Raw genomic sequence first — 17,521 nt, forward strand, 5'->3', positions numbered from 1 at the left:
TTGTGCGCTACTAGCTTTGATTTTATAGTTTCTCCCAGTGATCTGAACTTTTCTTAGTGTATTTGGACACAAATTATTCTTCAACATTGACTGATATGGCAAAGAAGTCTGTGGTGGGTTAACCCTGGCTGGACACCAGGTGCCCACCAAAGCCACTCCATCCCTCCCCTCCCCAGCTGCACAGGGGAGAGAAAATATAACAAAAGGCTCATGGGTCAAGATAAGGACAGGGGGAGATCACTCATCAATTACCATCATGGGCAAAACAGACTCAACATGGGGAAATTGATTCAATTTATTATCAATTCAATCAGAGTAGGGTAATGAGAAATAAAACCAAATCTTAAAGCACCTTCCCCCACCCCTCCCCTCTACCTGGGCACTGCTTCACTCTGGAATTCTCTACCTCCTGTGGAATGATTGCTGGAGGTGAATTATTGATATGTCCCCCCTCTTAAGGGAAGGTAAACCTCCAGGGTGGAATGCGGTGGATATACATGAAATCTGTTCCATAATAATTCCCTAAGCAACATAACCTGCAACCTTAGATGTTAGCAACACCAGGGGAGCTTGGTATGCTGACTCTGAGAAATGACATGGAGGGTGGAGCGGAGTGGAGACACCGTGGCCAGGGTCTGTGATATCACTGCAGGGATGGGGAACTGGAACTACTGGAACAAGAATGGAAGGTCCCTGCATTTAATCCACTGAAGCAAGGAGGTGAAATAATGAGCATGTGCTCTGAATTTTTTCTGGTATGTACCTTTAAAAGCAAAGCGAGAGAACTTTATACCAATCAAAGTAAAGGTATGTATGACTACAGTCACTCAAGCTCCACCTAAAAAAATAAAATATAAAAGGGCTTAAGAGAGGAGGAATGCTAGGGAAGACACCATCATAGACAAGTTGGGAGGACATCGCTGACTTCTGGGATCAGTTGACGGGCTGAACCTCTCTTCCTGCCCATAGAGACACCTATTAGGTAGGATTTGAACCCTCGGTCATACAGAGTGCTTCCCCAGGAAACTTAGAAATCTCTATAGAGTTTTTCCATAATTTTATGTGCTTGTAGTCGACTGTATTATTATTTGCACGTGCTTTGCATACAGTGTATTTATGACTGGCAATCCAAAAGAACCTGTATTCTTGTTGCTTTAATAAACTGTACTATTCATTGAAATCTGGCCATGATAGTTAGTTGAATGGGACCAAACTACCTAAGTCTGGTAATTCTAGTGTGTTGAATGCGGTTAAGCTCAGAGTGCAGTATGCTATTAGTGCATCCATCATCGTGATACTTCAACATATTGAACGCAACCAGACTTATAGTGTTGAATTGGACATCACTCAGAATCTAAGCCTAGCCGCCCCCAGCCCCTCTGACATCTAAGGACAAGCTGGAATGCAAGGGGGTTTATTTTCTGCCAAACTTCATTATGCTTTAACACAACATCTCCTCCCCCCGAGCGGCACAGGTGGAAGGGGAATGGGGGTTGCTGTCAGTTCATCCTTCTTCCTCAGGGGGAGGACTCCTCACATTCCTCCCCTGCTCCAGCGTGGGGTCCCTCCAATGGGAGATAGTCCTTCACAAACTTCTCTAATGTGGGTCCTTCCCACAGGCTGCAGTTCTTCACGAACTGCTGCAGCGTGGGTCCTTTCCACAGGGTGCAGTCCTTCAGGAGCACACAGCTCCAGTGTGGGTCCCCCACAGGGATCACAAGTCCTGCCAGAAAACCTTCTCCAGCGTGGGCTCCTCTCTCCATAGGTCCTGTCAAGAGCCTGCTCCAGCACAGGCTTCCCACAGGGTCACAGCCTCCTTTGGGTGCATCTACCTGCTTCTATGTGGGGTCCTCCATGGGCTGCAGGTGGATATCTGCTCCATCGTTAACCTCCATGGGCTGCAGGTGGACAGCCTGCCTCACCATGGTCTTCACCACAGGCTGCAGGAGAATCTCTGCTCTAGCACCTGGAGCACGTCCTTCTTCACTTACCTTGGTGTCTGCAGTTGTTTCTCTCACATATTCTTACTTGTTGTATTGGTTTTGTGTGGCAAGGTTTTGGGGGGGGGGGGGTGGGGAGTGTTACAGGGGTGGCTTCTGTAAGAAGCTGCTGGAAGCTTCCCCTGTGTTTGAGAGAGAGCCTATACCAGCCAGCTCTAAGACGTACCTGCCACCGGCCAAGGCCGAGCCAATCAGCGATAGTGGTAACGCCTCTGTGATAACATTTTTAAAAAGGAAAAAAAAAGTTGAGACAGGGAGAAACAGCTGCTGGAGTAAGGAGTGAGAACATGTAAGATAAACAACCCTGCGGACACCAAGGTCAGTGAAGAAGGAGGGGGAGGAGATGCTCCAGGCGCCGGAGCGCAGATTCCCCTGCAGCCCGTGGTGAAGACCCTGGTGAGGCAGGCTGTCCCTCTGCAGTCCAGGGAGGTCCACGGTGGAGCAGATATCCACCTGCAGCCCGTGGAGGACCCCACGCTGGAGCAGGTGGGTTCCCGAAGGAGGCTGTGACCCCGTGGGAACCCCGCACTGGAGCAGGTTCCTGGCAGGACCTGCGGATCTGTGGAGAGAGGAGCCCACGGAGCAGGTTTTCTGGCAGGACTTGTGACCCTGTGGGGGACCCACGCTGGAGCAGTGTGCTCCTGAAGGACTGCACACCGTGGAAAGGACCCATGCTGGAGCAGTTCGTGAAGAACTGCAGCCTGTGGGAATGGCCCATGTTGGAGAAGTTTGTGGAGGACTGTCTCCCATGGGTGGGACCCCACGCTGGAGCAGGGGAAGAGTGTGATGAGCCCTCCCCCTGAGGAGGTGAAGCGGCAGAAAATAACGTGTGATGATCGTAAACCCCATCCCCGTCCCCCTGTGCCGCTGGGGGGGGGTTGGTAGAGAAATCCGGGAGTGAAGTTGTGCCCGGGAAGAAGGGAGGGGTGGTGGGAAGGTGTTCTGAGATTTGGTTTTATTTCTCATTACCTTGCTCTGGTTGATTTGTAATAAATTGAGTTAATTTTCCCAAATTGAGTCTGTTTTGCCTGTGACAGTAATTAGTGAATGATCTCTCCTGTCCTTATCTCAACCCACAAGTTTTTTGTTATATTTTCTCTCCCCTGTCCAGCTGAGGAAGGGGAGTGATAGAATGGCTTTGGTGGGCACCTGGCGTCCAGCCAGGGTCAACCCATCACACTTGTCTCTCTGGCTGCAGTTGCTGTTGTGCAGCAACTTTTCCCCCTTCTTAAATATATTATCACAGAGGCACTTCCACTGTCACCGTTTGGCTCAGCCTTGCCCAGCAGTGGGTCTGTCTGGGAGCCGGCTGGCATTGGCTCCATGGGACATAGGGGAAGCTTCTAGCAGCTTCTCACAGAAGCCACCCATGTAGCCCCCCCGCTACCAAAACCTTGCCACTCAAACCGAATACAAAGTCACAACTGGCCATTTGATATTTTTTCCTTCCATTATCTTGAGGCTTCACCCAAGAAACGATAGGCATAACTGACATTTAAATGGTACAGAGTGTGCTGACTGATTGAATTGAGCTAGTTTTAAATTTTTTTACAGAACCTAAACACCTTAAATGCTTTATGTTGCTATCACATGTATTTCAGTGATTTAAGCAGCCCTCTATTCCCAGCCCTCGTTCCTGTACCACCCACTGCTTTGTGCTGGCACAGCTGTTTGGATGTGGGTGGCCCACAGGGCGGAGAAGAAGCAGCTGGAGGGGTGGGAGAGCTGTTTACACTGACTTAAGCAGCTCTGCCATCAAATGTGTAACCATGGTCTAAGATCCCCTGAAGTTACTTAGAAGGATAGACCCTCTGATTTTCACATCTCATCTGAATTGTCTCCATATTTTTTTGTATGTTAGGCAGGTGATAACTGTAATATTTCAGATGGCACTGTATGGTAATTGTTGGTAAATGTTGACTTATTCATGGTGACTGCTGTGTATTGGTTTTCATTAGAAATGTAACATAAACTGGAAGCATTGAAAAACAGCAGCAGCAGCAGCAATTACACATGTGATCATCACAGAGTTTCAACATCTTACTTCAGTAAAGCCTGACTAGAGAGAAAGCAAATTCTTCCATGAGCATTTCATTTGCTTTTGCTCTTACTAAGTGATTGCAATTATCAGTTGCATTAAAATATATTCTTCTGATATTTTTCAAATAATTTTGTGATAGGCTTCTGCATTATAAGCAACATCTTTTACTAATCTTAAAACCACTATCAGACCCTAGGTGGTAATGTTCTGGAAAAACTCTGGATGTAGGAACCATTTCTGCAAATCATTAGAAAATTTTCTGAGAAGCTTCCAGACCTAGTCTTTATTATCTAAAGGAAAAAATGAAACTAACTACTAAAAGTTCCTCTTAATATTTCATCCAGAGAAATTGCTTAAGGGGCTTTTCAGAAAACAAAGATTTTTACACAGATGATGATTCAATAGAGTCAAAATATGCTTTTTTTTCTTTCTTTACAAATATCTGGTAGAAAATCTACTTCCACAAGATGCTGAAAGGCTCTCCAACTGCCATCACTCCCACCACACCCAATTTTTCTTAATATCTTCTCTAAGTATTTCTGGAGCTGTGGTGGGTTGACCTTGGCTGCCTGGCAGGTGCCCACCAAGACGCTCTATCAATCCCCTCCTCAACTGGACAGAGGAAACAAAAAGCTCATGGATCAAGATAAGGACAGGGAGATCACTCAGCAGTTACTGTCACAGGCAAACCAGACTCGACTTGGGGAAATTAATTTAATTTATTGCCAATCAAATCCGAGTAGGATAATGAGAAATAAGAACAAATCTAAAAACATCCTCTCCCCACCCCTCCCTTCTTCCCGGGCTCAACTTCACTCCCAATTTCTCAACCTCCTCCCTCCAAGTGGCACAGGGGGACAGGGAATGGGGTTTCTGGTCAGTTCATAATGCTTTGCCTCTGCTGCTCCTTCCTCCTCACGCTTTTCTCCAATGTGGGTCCTTCCCATGGGCTGCAGTTCTTCATGAACTGCTCCAGCATGAGTCCTTTCCACACCATGCAGTCCTTCAGAAACATACTGCTCCAGCGTGGGTCGTCCATGGGGGAAAGGTCATAGAATCATATAATCATTTAGGTTGGAAAAGACCTTCAAGATCATCGAGTCCAACCATCATCCATGCCCACTAAACCATGTCCTGAAGTGCCATGTCTATGCACTTTTTGAATACCTCCAGGGATGGTGACTCAACCACTTCCCTGGGCAGCCCATTCCAATGTCTGACAACCCTCTCAGTAAAGAAGTTTTTCCTAATATCCAACCTAAATCTCCCTTGCCACAACTTGAGGCCATTTCCTCTTGTCCTATCTCCAGCCACCTGACAGAAGAGACCAGCACCCACCTCACTACAACCCCCCTTCAGGTAGTTGTAGAGAGCTATAATGTCTCACCACAGCCTCCTCTTCTCTAGACTAAACAGCCCCAGCTCTCACAGCCGCTCCTCATAAGACTTATGCTCCAGGCCCCTCACCAACTTGGTTGCCCTTCTCTAGACACGTTCCAGCACCTCAATGTCTTTCCTGTAGTGAGGGGCCCAAAACTGAACACAGTACTCGAGGTGCGACCTCACCAGTGCCGAATACAGGGGAACAATCACCTCCCTGCTCCTGCTGGCCACACTATTTCTGATACAAGCCAGGATGCCATTGGCCTTCTTGGCCACCTGGGCACACTGCTGGCTCATATTCAGCTGGCTGTCAACCAGCACCCCCGGGTCTTTTTTTTCTGCTGGGCAGCTTTCCAACAACTCTTCCCCAAGCCTGTAGTACTGCATGGGGTTGCTGTGACCCAAGTGCAGGACCTGGCACTTGGCCTTGTTGAACTTCGTACGATTGGCCTCAGCCCATTGATCCAGCCTGTCCAGATCCTTCTGTAGAGCCTTTCTGCCCTCAAACAGATCGACCCTGCCTCCCAACTTGGTGTCATCTGCAAACTTGCTGAGGGTGCACTCAATCCCCTCATCCAAATCATTGATAAAGATATTAAACAGAACGGGGCCCAACACCGAGCCCTTTGGAACACCACTTGTGACCCGCCGCCAACTGGATTTCATCCCATTCACCACAACCCTCCGGGCTCAGCCAGCCAGCCAGTTTTTCACCCAGTGAAGAGTACGCTTGTCCAAGCCATGACCCGCCAGCTTCTCAAGGAGTATGCTGTGAGAGACAGTGTCAAAGGCCTTGCTGAAGTCGAGGTAGATAACATCCACAGCCTTTCCCTCATCCACTAGTCGGGTCACTTGGTCACAGAAGGAGATCAGGTTGGTCAAGCAGGACCTGCCTTTCATAAATCCATGCTGACTAGGCCTGATCCCCTGCTTGTCCTGGACTTGCCATGTGAGTGCTCTCAAGAAAAACCATTCCATAATCTTCCCTAGTACTGAGGTCAGGCTGACATGCCTGTAGTTCCCCAGATCCTCCCTCCGACCCTTCTTGTAAATGGGAGTCACATTGGCAAGCCTCCAGTCCTCTGGGACCTCCCCTGTTGACCAGGAACGCTGATAGATGATGGAGAGTGGCTTGGCAAGCACCTCTGCCAGTTCCCTCAGTACTCTTGGATGGATCCCGTCTGGTCCCATAGATTTGTGAGTGTCCAGATGGTGTAGTAGGTCGCTAATTATTTCCTCCTGGATTAAGGGGGGTATATTCTGCTCTTCATCCCTGTCTTCCAGCTCAGGGGGTGGAGTACCCTGAGGAAAACTGGTCTCCCTATTAAAGACTGAGGCAAAGAAGGCATTAAGTACCTCGGCCTTTTACTCATCTCTGGTGGCAATGTTCCCTTCTGTATCCATTAAAGGATAGATATTCTCCTTGGGATTCTTTTTACCGTTAACATATTTGTAAAAACATTTTTTGTTGTCCCTTACAATAGTGGCCAGACTGAGTTCTAGCTGAGCTTTTGCCTTTCTAATTTTCTCTCTGCATGATCTAACAAGATCCCTGTACTCCTCCCAAGTTGCCCGCCCTTTCTTCCAGAGATGATAAACTCTCCTTTTTTTCTTGACTCATAGCAAAAGCTCCCCGTTCAGCCAGGCTGGTCGTTTTCCTCGGCCGTTCGACTTGCGGCACATGGGAATAGCCTGGTCCTGAGCCATTAAGATTTCCTTCTTAAAGAATGTCCATCCCTTCTGGACGCCTTTGCCCTTCAGGACTGTCTCCCAAGGGACTCTCTCAACCAGTTCCTCGAAGAGGCCAAAGTTTGCCCTTCAAAAGTCCACAGTGGTGGATTTGCTGACCACCTTCCTTGCCTCACCAAGAATTGAGAATTCTATCGTTTCATGGTCACTAAGCCCAAGACAGCCTCCGACCATCACACCTCCCACCAGTCCTTCCCTGTTATGCTAGATTTTACTTCACCAAGGAATATTTCTTGAGTCTGACCCTGACTCTGATGGCAAGAATCCTGAGGTCTTTTAACAAAGCACTGGCTGAACCAGGACATAGACGTGGGCAACATGCTCTAGGTAACCTCGCTTGAGGGGGGGGGGGGGTTGGACCAGATGACCTCCAGATGTCCCTTCCAACCTGAACCACTCAGCGATTCTGTGTTTCAACAGTGAGAACAGAACCACCTTTTTAGAGAGGCACTGACACTCAGCACACTATCCTGCATTGTCAGCAGGGAGGGTGCAAGAATTACAGGGATTTACTGTTCTCCTAATACTGCTGATTCATTGACAAAAACAGAATTAAATTGTACAATATTAGTACTATTCATAGCCCTTCTACCCTTGTTGCAGACTGCAATATTTCTAAAGACGTTTCCATTGGTGACAGATCATCTGCAAAACTCTCTGACCAACACTGGATCAAAGAAAGATCATTAGTAATTTTGTACCCACAACTTTGCTCTTGTTTGTAGGTTGGGATTTTGTAAACTAGCTAAAGATATGTCATTCAGGTAATTTGAAGAGAAATATGACATCAGAATTTACAGATGGATTTAAGAAAAAAATAAAAATTAAATGTTAAATTAGTCAATGATTAAGAGCTGCTAAATCTTATGATTCACCTTAAACTTTGAATGAACCTTAGACTGCTGCTACACACATATAATACCTTAAGACATAAACCATTAACCAAGTCCGGGACTAGGAGTGGATCCAGCCTCACCTAAGCTCCATCAGAAGTTTAGAAAGCAAGGGGGTCTTCTCTGAACCTTGTGACTCAACAGGAGGGTCTCCTTTACCTTTTTGCATTTTTGATCTCTGTGCAAATCATGAAAAATCAATTCCAACTCGATCTTCCTTTGTATAAATCATTCTAGTATGATTCTAACTTGTTTTTCCTTTGTATGCTTGTCGTGGTTTCAGCCCAGCCGGTAACAAAGGACCACGCAGCCGCTCGCTCACTCCTCCGCCCCCCCTCTGGTGGGATGGGGAGGAGATGGAGGAGAGAAAAGAAAAAGAAAACGGGAACCTCGAGGGTTGAGATAAAAGCAGTTTACTGGGACAAACACAAAGAGATTACAACAACAACAGCACTAATGAAAAAGTATACAAAAAGAGTGATGCACAGTGCAACTGCTCACCACCCGGGACCCGACGCTCCACCACTTCCCCCACCGAAAACAGAGACCACCCCCCGGCCCGCTCCCCATTTATATACTGAGCACGATGTCACATGGTATGGAATAGCACCTTGGCTAGTCCAGGTCAGCTGCCCCGGCTATGACCCCACCTCCCAGGTTCCTGTAAAAATTAACTCTATCCCAGCTGAACCCAGGACATTATCCACCCCTTATTCTATACCATCTACATCATGCCCAGATCTTACATTTTTTTCCCAGTCAACCACTACAACTTTCCTTGTCTTATATATAAGTACATGGACTCCACCCCCTGACCTCGCACACACACACATGGTGTTACTTTAGCCTATGGGCTATCCCTCTAATGTGTCCATCGATTTTGGGGCTCTATCTCTTGTAACAGTTCTTCAGGATAAGAGAGAGATGGTGTGAGATGTTGGGTTGTTGTATGCTGCCTCTGGAACTTGTGGCTAGTACATTTGGTGCAACTCATGCCCTTGGTCTACAGGTCGAAGATGTTGATCTTGAGGAAATTGCTGGGTGCCAGTTCAAGTTCTATCACTGTTGTACTTGGCTCAGTTTCAAAAGTCCATCCTGTAGTCATTTGGATAATTCTCACAATAATACCCTTGATATGGCATATAGACACTATAGATACAATGACATGCATTGGCAGGTTATTTAGCAGTTAAATATCATACAGTCCAATTCACCGGCTATTCTCTCCCAAAATCAAATCTCCCTGAGGTACACATCGAACCTCCCCATCCTTCTGCATCACCCACTAGGTGTACCCAGGTCCTTGAGCAAAAACAACCCCTTGAATGGGTTTGCCTCTGCTTGAGACAGGACTAACCCAGACTGTCTTTCCTAACATACTCCTCATGCGCACTACAGGGACTTTATCCCCTTCTACAGTATGTGGAACTCTTGGTTGGGTGGGGCCAGCCCGATTGGCGGATCCTCTAGTATTAAACAAGCAGGTGGCTTTTGTTAAATGTGTATCCCAATGCTTGAAAGTTCCACCCCCCATCGCTCTCAATGTAGTTTTCAGCAGTCCATTGTATCATTCAATTTTTCCGGAGGCTGGTGCGTAATAAGGGATGTGATACACCCACTCAATGCCATGTTCTTTGGCCCAGGTGTCTACGAGGTTGTTTCGGAAGTGAGTCCCATTGTCCGACTCGATTCTTTCTGGGGTGCCGTGTTGCCATAAAATTTTCTCTTCAAGGCCCAGGATAGTGTTCTGGGCAGTGGCATGGGAGACAGGGTATGTTTCCAGCCATCCAGTGGTTGCTTCCACCATTGTAAGCACATGGCACTTGCCTTGGCATGTTCGTGGGAGTGTGATATAGTCAATCTGCCAGGCCTCCCCTGTTTATATTTCAGCCATCGCCCTCCATGCGACAGGGGTTTTTGCCGCTTGGCTTGCTTAATTGCAGAACGTTTCACATTCATGGATGACCTGCGCGATAGTGTCCATGGTCAAGTCCACCCCTCGATCTCAAGCCCATCTATATGTTGCATCTCTTCCCTGATGGCCTGAGGTATCGTGGGCCCACTGAGCCATAAATAGCTCACCCCTACGTTGCCAGTCCAATTCCACCTGAGACACTTCAATCTTGGCGGCCTGATCCTCCTGCTGGTTGTTTTGATGTTCTTCAGTGGCTCGACTCTTGGGTACATGAGCATCTACATGATGTACTTTTACCACTAGCTTCTCTATCCGAACAGCGATATCTTGCCACAGTGCGGCAGCCCAGATGGGTTTACCTCTGCGCTGCCAATTGCCCTTCTTCCATTGCTGTAGCCACCCCCATAGGGCATTTGCCACCATCCATGAGTCAGTATAGAGATAGAGCACTGGCCACTTTTCTCTTTCAGCAATGTCTAACGCTAGCGGGATGGCTTTCACCTCTGCAAACTGACTCGATTCAACTTCTCCTTCAGCAGTTTCTGCGACTTGTCATGTAGGACTCCATACAGCAGCCTTCCACCTTCGATGTTTCCCCACAATGCGACAGGACCCATCAGTGAACAGGGCATATTGCCTCTCATTTTTTGGCAGTTTATTATACAGCGGGGCTTCTTCAGCCTGTGTCACCTCTTTCTCTGGCGATATTCCAAAATCTTTGCCTTCTGGCCAGTCCGTTATCACTTCTAACATTCCTGGGTGACTGGGGTTTCCTATGCGAGCTCGCTGTGTGATCAGTGCGATCCACTTACTCCACGTGGCGTCAGTCGCGTGAATGCGTAGAGGAAACTTTCCCTTTGAACATCCAGCCCAGCACTGGCAGTCGAGGTACTAAGAAGAGCTGTGTTTCAGTACCAACCACTTCTGAGGCAGCTCGAACTCCTTCATATGCTGCCAAGATCTCTTTTTCAGTTGGAGTATAGCGAGCCTCGGATCCTCGATATCCCCGACTCCAAAACCCCAGAGGTTGGCCACAGGTCTCCCCAGGTGCTTTCTGCCAAAGACTCCAGGTAGGGCCATTCTCCCCAGCCGCAGTGTAGAGCATATTTTTAATATCTTGTCCTGTCCGGACTGGCCCAAGAGCTACTGCGTGAACAATCTCCTGCTTAATCTGTTCAAAGGCTTGTCGTTGCTCAGGCCCCCATTTAAAATCATTCTTCTTCCGAGTAACTTGGTAGAGAGGGCTTACAATCAGACTGTAACTTGGAATATGCATTCTCCCAAAACCCACAACACCTAAGAAAGCCTGTGTTTCCTTTTTATTAGTCGGTGAGGACATAGCTGCTATTTTGTTGATGACGTCCACAGGGATCTGACGACGCCCATCTTGCCATTTTACTCCTAAGAAATGGATCTTCTGCGCAGGTCCCTTGACCTTACTTTCTTTTATGGCAAAACCAGCCTTCAAAAGGATTTGGATTATTTTCTTCCCTTTCTCAAAAACTTCTTCTGCCGTGTTGCCCCATATGATGATGTCATCAATATATTGCAGGTGCTCTGGAGCTTCACCTTTTGCTAGTGCAGCCTGGATCAGTCCATGACAAATGGTGGGGCTGTGTTTCCACCCCTGGGGCAGTCGATTCCAGGTGTACTGGATGCCCCTCCAAGTGAAAGCAAACTGAGGCCTGCACTCCGCTGCCAAAGGAATGGAGAAAAATGCATTAGCAATGTCAATTGTGGCATACCACTTAGCTGCCTTTGATTCCAGTTCATATTGAAGCTCTAACATATCTGGCACAGCAGCGCTCAGCGGTGGCGTGACTTCATTCAGCCCACGATAATCTACTGTTAGTCGCCATTCCCCATTGGATTTCTGCACGGGCCATATGGGACTATTAAAGGGTGAGTGAGTCTTGCTGATCACTCCTTGGCTCTCCAGTTGGCAAATCAGCTTATGGATGGGGATCAGGGAGTCTCGGTTGGTGCGATATTGTCGCCGGTGCACCGTCGTGGTAGCAATTGGCACCTGTTGTTCTTCAACCTTCAGCAACCCCACAACCGAAGGGTCTTGGGAGAGACCCGGCAGGGTAGACAGCTGTTCAATCTCCTCCATCTCCAATGCAGCTATACCAAAGGCCCAACGGTACCCTTTTGGGTCCTTGAAATACCCCCTCCTGAGATAATCTATACCAAGGATGCACGGGGCCTCTGGGCCAGTCGCAATGGGGTGTTTCTGCCACTCATTCCCGGTTAGACTCATTTCAGCTTCCAATACGGTTAGCTCTTGGGATCCCCCTGTCACACCAGAGATACAGATGGGTTCTGCCCCTTTATAACTTGATGGCATTAGGGTACATTGTGCACCAGTGTCCACTAGAGCCTTATATTCCTGTGGGTCTGATGTGCCAGGCCATCGAATCCACACTGTCCAGTAGACTCGGTTGTCCCTCTCCTCCACCTGGCTGGAGGCAGGGCCCCTCTAATCCTGGTTAGAATATCCGTTACTCACTTTCTGCACACGTGAATCAGAAGTCCCTTCAAGGGGATCAGAAATGAGATCAGCCCATCTACTGCGTCTGGGGGACTGCTCACGGGAAACTGGAGCAGCAGTTTTCCAAGATGAATTCTCTTTTCTGGTTGCTTTTTCTCGCAACTCCTGTACCCGTGCATCCAAGACTGAAGTGGGTTTTCCATCCCACTTCCTCATGTCCTCTCCATGGTCACGCAGGTAAAACCACAGGTTAGCCCGTCGAGTGTACTTTCTCTCTCCTCTCTCTTGGGCAGAGGAACGCTTACTCCCAATAACTGCGATGTGGGCCTGTACAGGTGAGGAGGAGGACAGATCCACTTTGAATTGCTGGAACTCTCGGGACAACTCCTCTACAGCTGAGACACAGGCCTGTAGGGAGGAAGAGAGACTTCCTTCGTATTGCCGGAGTTGGACAGCCAATTCATCCACCGTTTGTCCATAGCCTTCTCTCCAGGACATTACTGCCAATGAGTTGGCATAGGTTGGTGGTGCACTTCGTAGAAACTTCCGCCACATGGGTTGTGTGCATTGGACTTCATCTGGATCTGTGGGTGACTGCGCATTTTCTGGATCATTATAAATCACCTCCAGCACGGCTAATTCTCTCAGGTACTGGATACCTCTCTCCATGGTGGTCCACTTGCCTTGGTGACATGTAACTTCATCCCTGAAGGGGTATCTTTCCTTTACATCTGACAGAAGTCGCCTCCAGAGGCTGAGGACTTGTGTTTTTCTCCCAATCGCCTTGTCGATGCCCCCTTCCCTAGACAGAGATCCCAACTGCTTGGCTTCCTTACCCTCTAATTCCACGCTACTAGCCCCGCTATCCCAGCATTGGAGCAGCCAGGTAACAATGTGCTCACCTGGGTGGCGGCTAAAATCTTTTCGCATGTCACGCAACTCACTCATGGATAGAGATTGGGTAATTATTTCAGGTTCTGCCTCTACCTCCTGTTCTCGCGATGACCCTGGTTCATCTTCATCTCTCGCTAAGCGAACTGATTTCTTTGTGTGTTTCTTTTTCTGTACAGGGGCGACTGATACTGGCACAGGTTGGTTCTCTGGTTTAGCTGAAGTGTCTGTCACCGGGGTAGGGGTAGTCACGGTACCTGTTGTCAGGGTAGGGGCAGCCACAGTGCTTGTTGTCGGGGTAGGGGCAGCCACAGTGTCTGTTGTCGGGGTTGGGGTAGCCACGGTGCCTGTTGTTCTGTTTTCCATCTTTTCTCCCTGAGGGTGCTGCCTAGTATCAAGCAGTGTTTGCTAGATACTGGCCAGGGCCCAGCACAGTGAGGCGAGTTGTACATCTTTGGAATAGCCACAGCATTTTTCTTTCAAATATTCTGTCACGTCATGAGGGTTCTGTAGTTGTTCGGGATTGAACTTCCAAGTCACTGGCGGTGAGAAGTTCTCTAGATACTTGCCCATATCCTCCCACATGCCGTGCCACCCATGAGTATCCAGCTTTGGGGGAGATCTCTGAGTGGTACTCTTAAAGAGCCTCTTTGTAGCCCTAAACAAGACCTGAAACATAGTCAGGAGGCATAGCACTAACAGCACACTGGCTTGCGCATCCCAAGGATATTCAAAATTCTCAAAAGCTGTTGTAACTAGTCGGAAGGAGAAAAGGGAGGTGAACGGACGGGGGGAGGTATCCCCCCCTAATTTCCCCATGGATTGGGTGTAATTACCAATAAAATCCGACAGAAGGCGCCCAAAGTATGGAAATGTTATCACTGCCTCATACAGATACCAGCTTAACCTCATGACCAGTGATGTAATCATTTCATAAGTCGACATTGCCCAGTACAGCAAAATGATAATCCCAATCACTCTCCAGGAGATGAGATACGCAACTACAGGCAATACATAGAGCATATAAGAGCTTACAAAACGCCACCATGTAAACAAATGAAACAACATTGTGACTAACATCTATTTATCTAAGAAATGCGTTTGGCAAATGTGTTTCAACACGCTCTGGCCAGATCTGTCGTTATCTCAACCCTTCTGCCCCACGTTGGGCGCCAAAAAAGGACTGTCGTGGTTTCAGCCCAGCCGGTAACAAAGGACCACGCAGCTGCTCGCTCACTCCTCCGCCCCCCTCCGGTGGGATGGGGAGGAGACGGAGGAGACAAAAGGAAAAAGAAACTGGAACCTCGAGGGTTGAGATAAAGGCAGTTTACTGGGACAAACACAAAGAGATTACAACAACAACAGCACTAATGAAAAAGTATACAAAAAGAGTGATGCACAGTGCAACTGCTCACCACCCGGGACCCGACGCTCCGCCACTTCCCCCACCGAAAACAGAGACCACCCCCCGGCCCGCTCCCCATTTATATACTGGGCAGGATGTCACATGGTATGGAATAGCTCCTTGGCTAGTCCAGGTCAGCTGCCCTGGCTATGCCCCCACCTCCCAGGTTCCTGTAAAAATTAACTCTATCCCAGCTGAACCCAGGACAATGCTTCAACTATGTATTAAGTAATAGAGTAAACCTTGCCATTGAACTTTGTGAAGTCGTGCTTTTATAAACTCCTATTAAATCACTTTTGCTAATACCCTTGATGGTGATTCTTTAAGCGGCCCAAACTACTCATTCGTGACAGCCCCCAACATAAGAAAGACTTGGACCTGCTTGAGCGGGTCCAGAGGAGGGCCACGAAGATGATCAGGGGGCTGGAGCACCTCTCCTATGAGGATAGGCTGAAAGAATTGAGGTGGTTTAGCCTGGAGAAGAGAAGGAAGAGACCTTATATTGGCCTTCCAGTACTTAAAGTGGGCCTATAGGAAAGATGGGGAGGGACTCTTTATCAGGGAGTGTAGTGATAGGATGAGGGGTAATGGTTTTAAACTGAAAGGGGTTAGATTTAGATTAGATATTAGGAAAAATTCTTTACTGTGAGGGTGGTGAGGCACTGGAACAGGTTGCCCAGAGAGGTTGTGGATGCCCCCTCCCTGGAAGTGTTCAAGGCCAGTTTGAATGAGGTTTTGAGCAACCTGATCTAGTGAAAGGTATCCCTGCCCATGGCAGGGATGTTGGAACTAGATGATCTTTAAAGGTCCCTTCCAACCCAAACCATTCTATGATTCTATGATCTATGATTATTTGTAATCAAATAATCCTTCAATGCTTTGGAGAGCCATGGTATCCATATCCAGATACATAGGCAGTCCTTCTTTGGAAAAACCGGTAAGTAAGTGTATAATAATCTCTGTGGTGACAAAAAGTGAGAACATAACTTCAAGACATTTAGAATAATAATGTGCCTAAGAAAGCACATATTTTAAAATGTTGCTTGTGTATGAAAAGATTCTAGGCAACTTCTGGCAGTCAGGTGAGACATTCTACCATAAACCTCTTCACAGCAGGCAGCTACTCAATCTGAAATTTAATATATTCAGGGAAAGATGCATCAGATTATTCTTTTAAAAATAGGAAAGACTGCAGCGAATCTTGTTTTCTTCGAGTATTGCATGTGTTGCTATACAGACTGACATTTTTCACAAATCTTAAGATAAAACATGATATCATCCAGAAATATTTAAATGGAATCATAGAATCATTTAGGTTGGAAAAGACCTTTAAAAGCATTGAGTCCAACTGTTAACCTAACCCTGCAAAGTCCACCACTACACCATGTCCCTAAGCACCACATCTACACGGTCTTTTAAATACCTCCAGGGATGTTGACTTAACCACTTCCCTGGGCAGCCTGTTCCAATGCTTGACAACCCTTTTGGTGAAGACATTTTTCCTAATATCCAGTCTAAACCTCCCCTGGTGCAACTGAAGATTTAGACATTGACTTACATGAAATATGTTGACTATTGTTATGCTTTTTTCTTTGACTTGGTCATTTTTAGCTCAAGTTTCTACATATTTGGCTTCAAATGTACACTTAAATGAATATAGAACATAATTAAAACTTTAATATGCTTTTCATTATGTAAGACATTTTCTGTGTTTCACATAGCTTGGACAATGTCACTAAACTTGTCAGATTTCCCTTCTGCTTCTGATAAACTGACACAATACTTTTGAGTTAGGCCTCATACTCCTGCAGAGAAATATCCAAATCCTTCCAAAAGACTGTTTACATTGACATCAGAGAGGATGGAGAACAAATGACGACATTGGCATTTGTGTTAGGAGCCATATACTGCCAGAACCACTGAAATCAGTGGCGACAGCCCTACTGGATGCTAGCATTTATAAATCCATTATTTATTTTTAAGCAGACCTAATTTGGGAACTTGGAAATAATTTGCTAGTCCCCTATTGTTTTGACTTCCATCTATCCAAGTACTTCTTGAATAAGGAGATTTTTGGGTAATAGCTGTTGGAGATATATATGTGTTAGATTCACTGGAAGGAGTTAAGAGAAAGATTTTATTCAGTTTCCCTCATGTCCTTCCAAAATTTGAAATTTGTTATTTCCTTACTTCTTAGCAGTAATGCTTAGTCCTATATCTTGATCCTTCTTGGTTTCAATGGGAAACTTGCTCATGAATGGACTATATGATCAGACCTGCTAAACCTGAATTTAAAATTTATTGTTTCCTTAGACATTACAAGCATCTATGGAAGAGAAAGGGGATTCATAAAAGACAGTGAAAAAGGAAAAAAAGTCTCAAAAAAATTTTATTTCTTAAAATAAATATTAAAGAATCCGTGTGCAGGGAGAAAGACAAAAATAATCTAAATTGGACACTTTATCATTGTGCATTTCTTTGTGGGATTAATTTCTCATTTCCATTAACATTAATGCTATCTTTAATACCGACAGCTTTAAAAAAAGGAATACACTTGTCAGGATTGAATATATTTAAACAGAAGTACCAAATCCAGAACAATTCTCATGAGCAGCCACCAACTGATGATGGAAAATGGAGTATTTGGGAAGTCAGACCAAGTGCTTAGTCCTGCTTCCATTTAAGGCAATGAGAAATCAGGTCCAAACTCTTTAAAAAATTGTAATCTTAAAAAAAAAAAAAAATTCAGAGGG

This window comes from Accipiter gentilis, chromosome W (genome assembly GCF_929443795.1).
Source record: "Accipiter gentilis chromosome W, bAccGen1.1, whole genome shotgun sequence".
NCBI classification, from domain to species: domain Eukaryota; kingdom Metazoa; phylum Chordata; class Aves; order Accipitriformes; family Accipitridae; genus Astur; species Astur gentilis.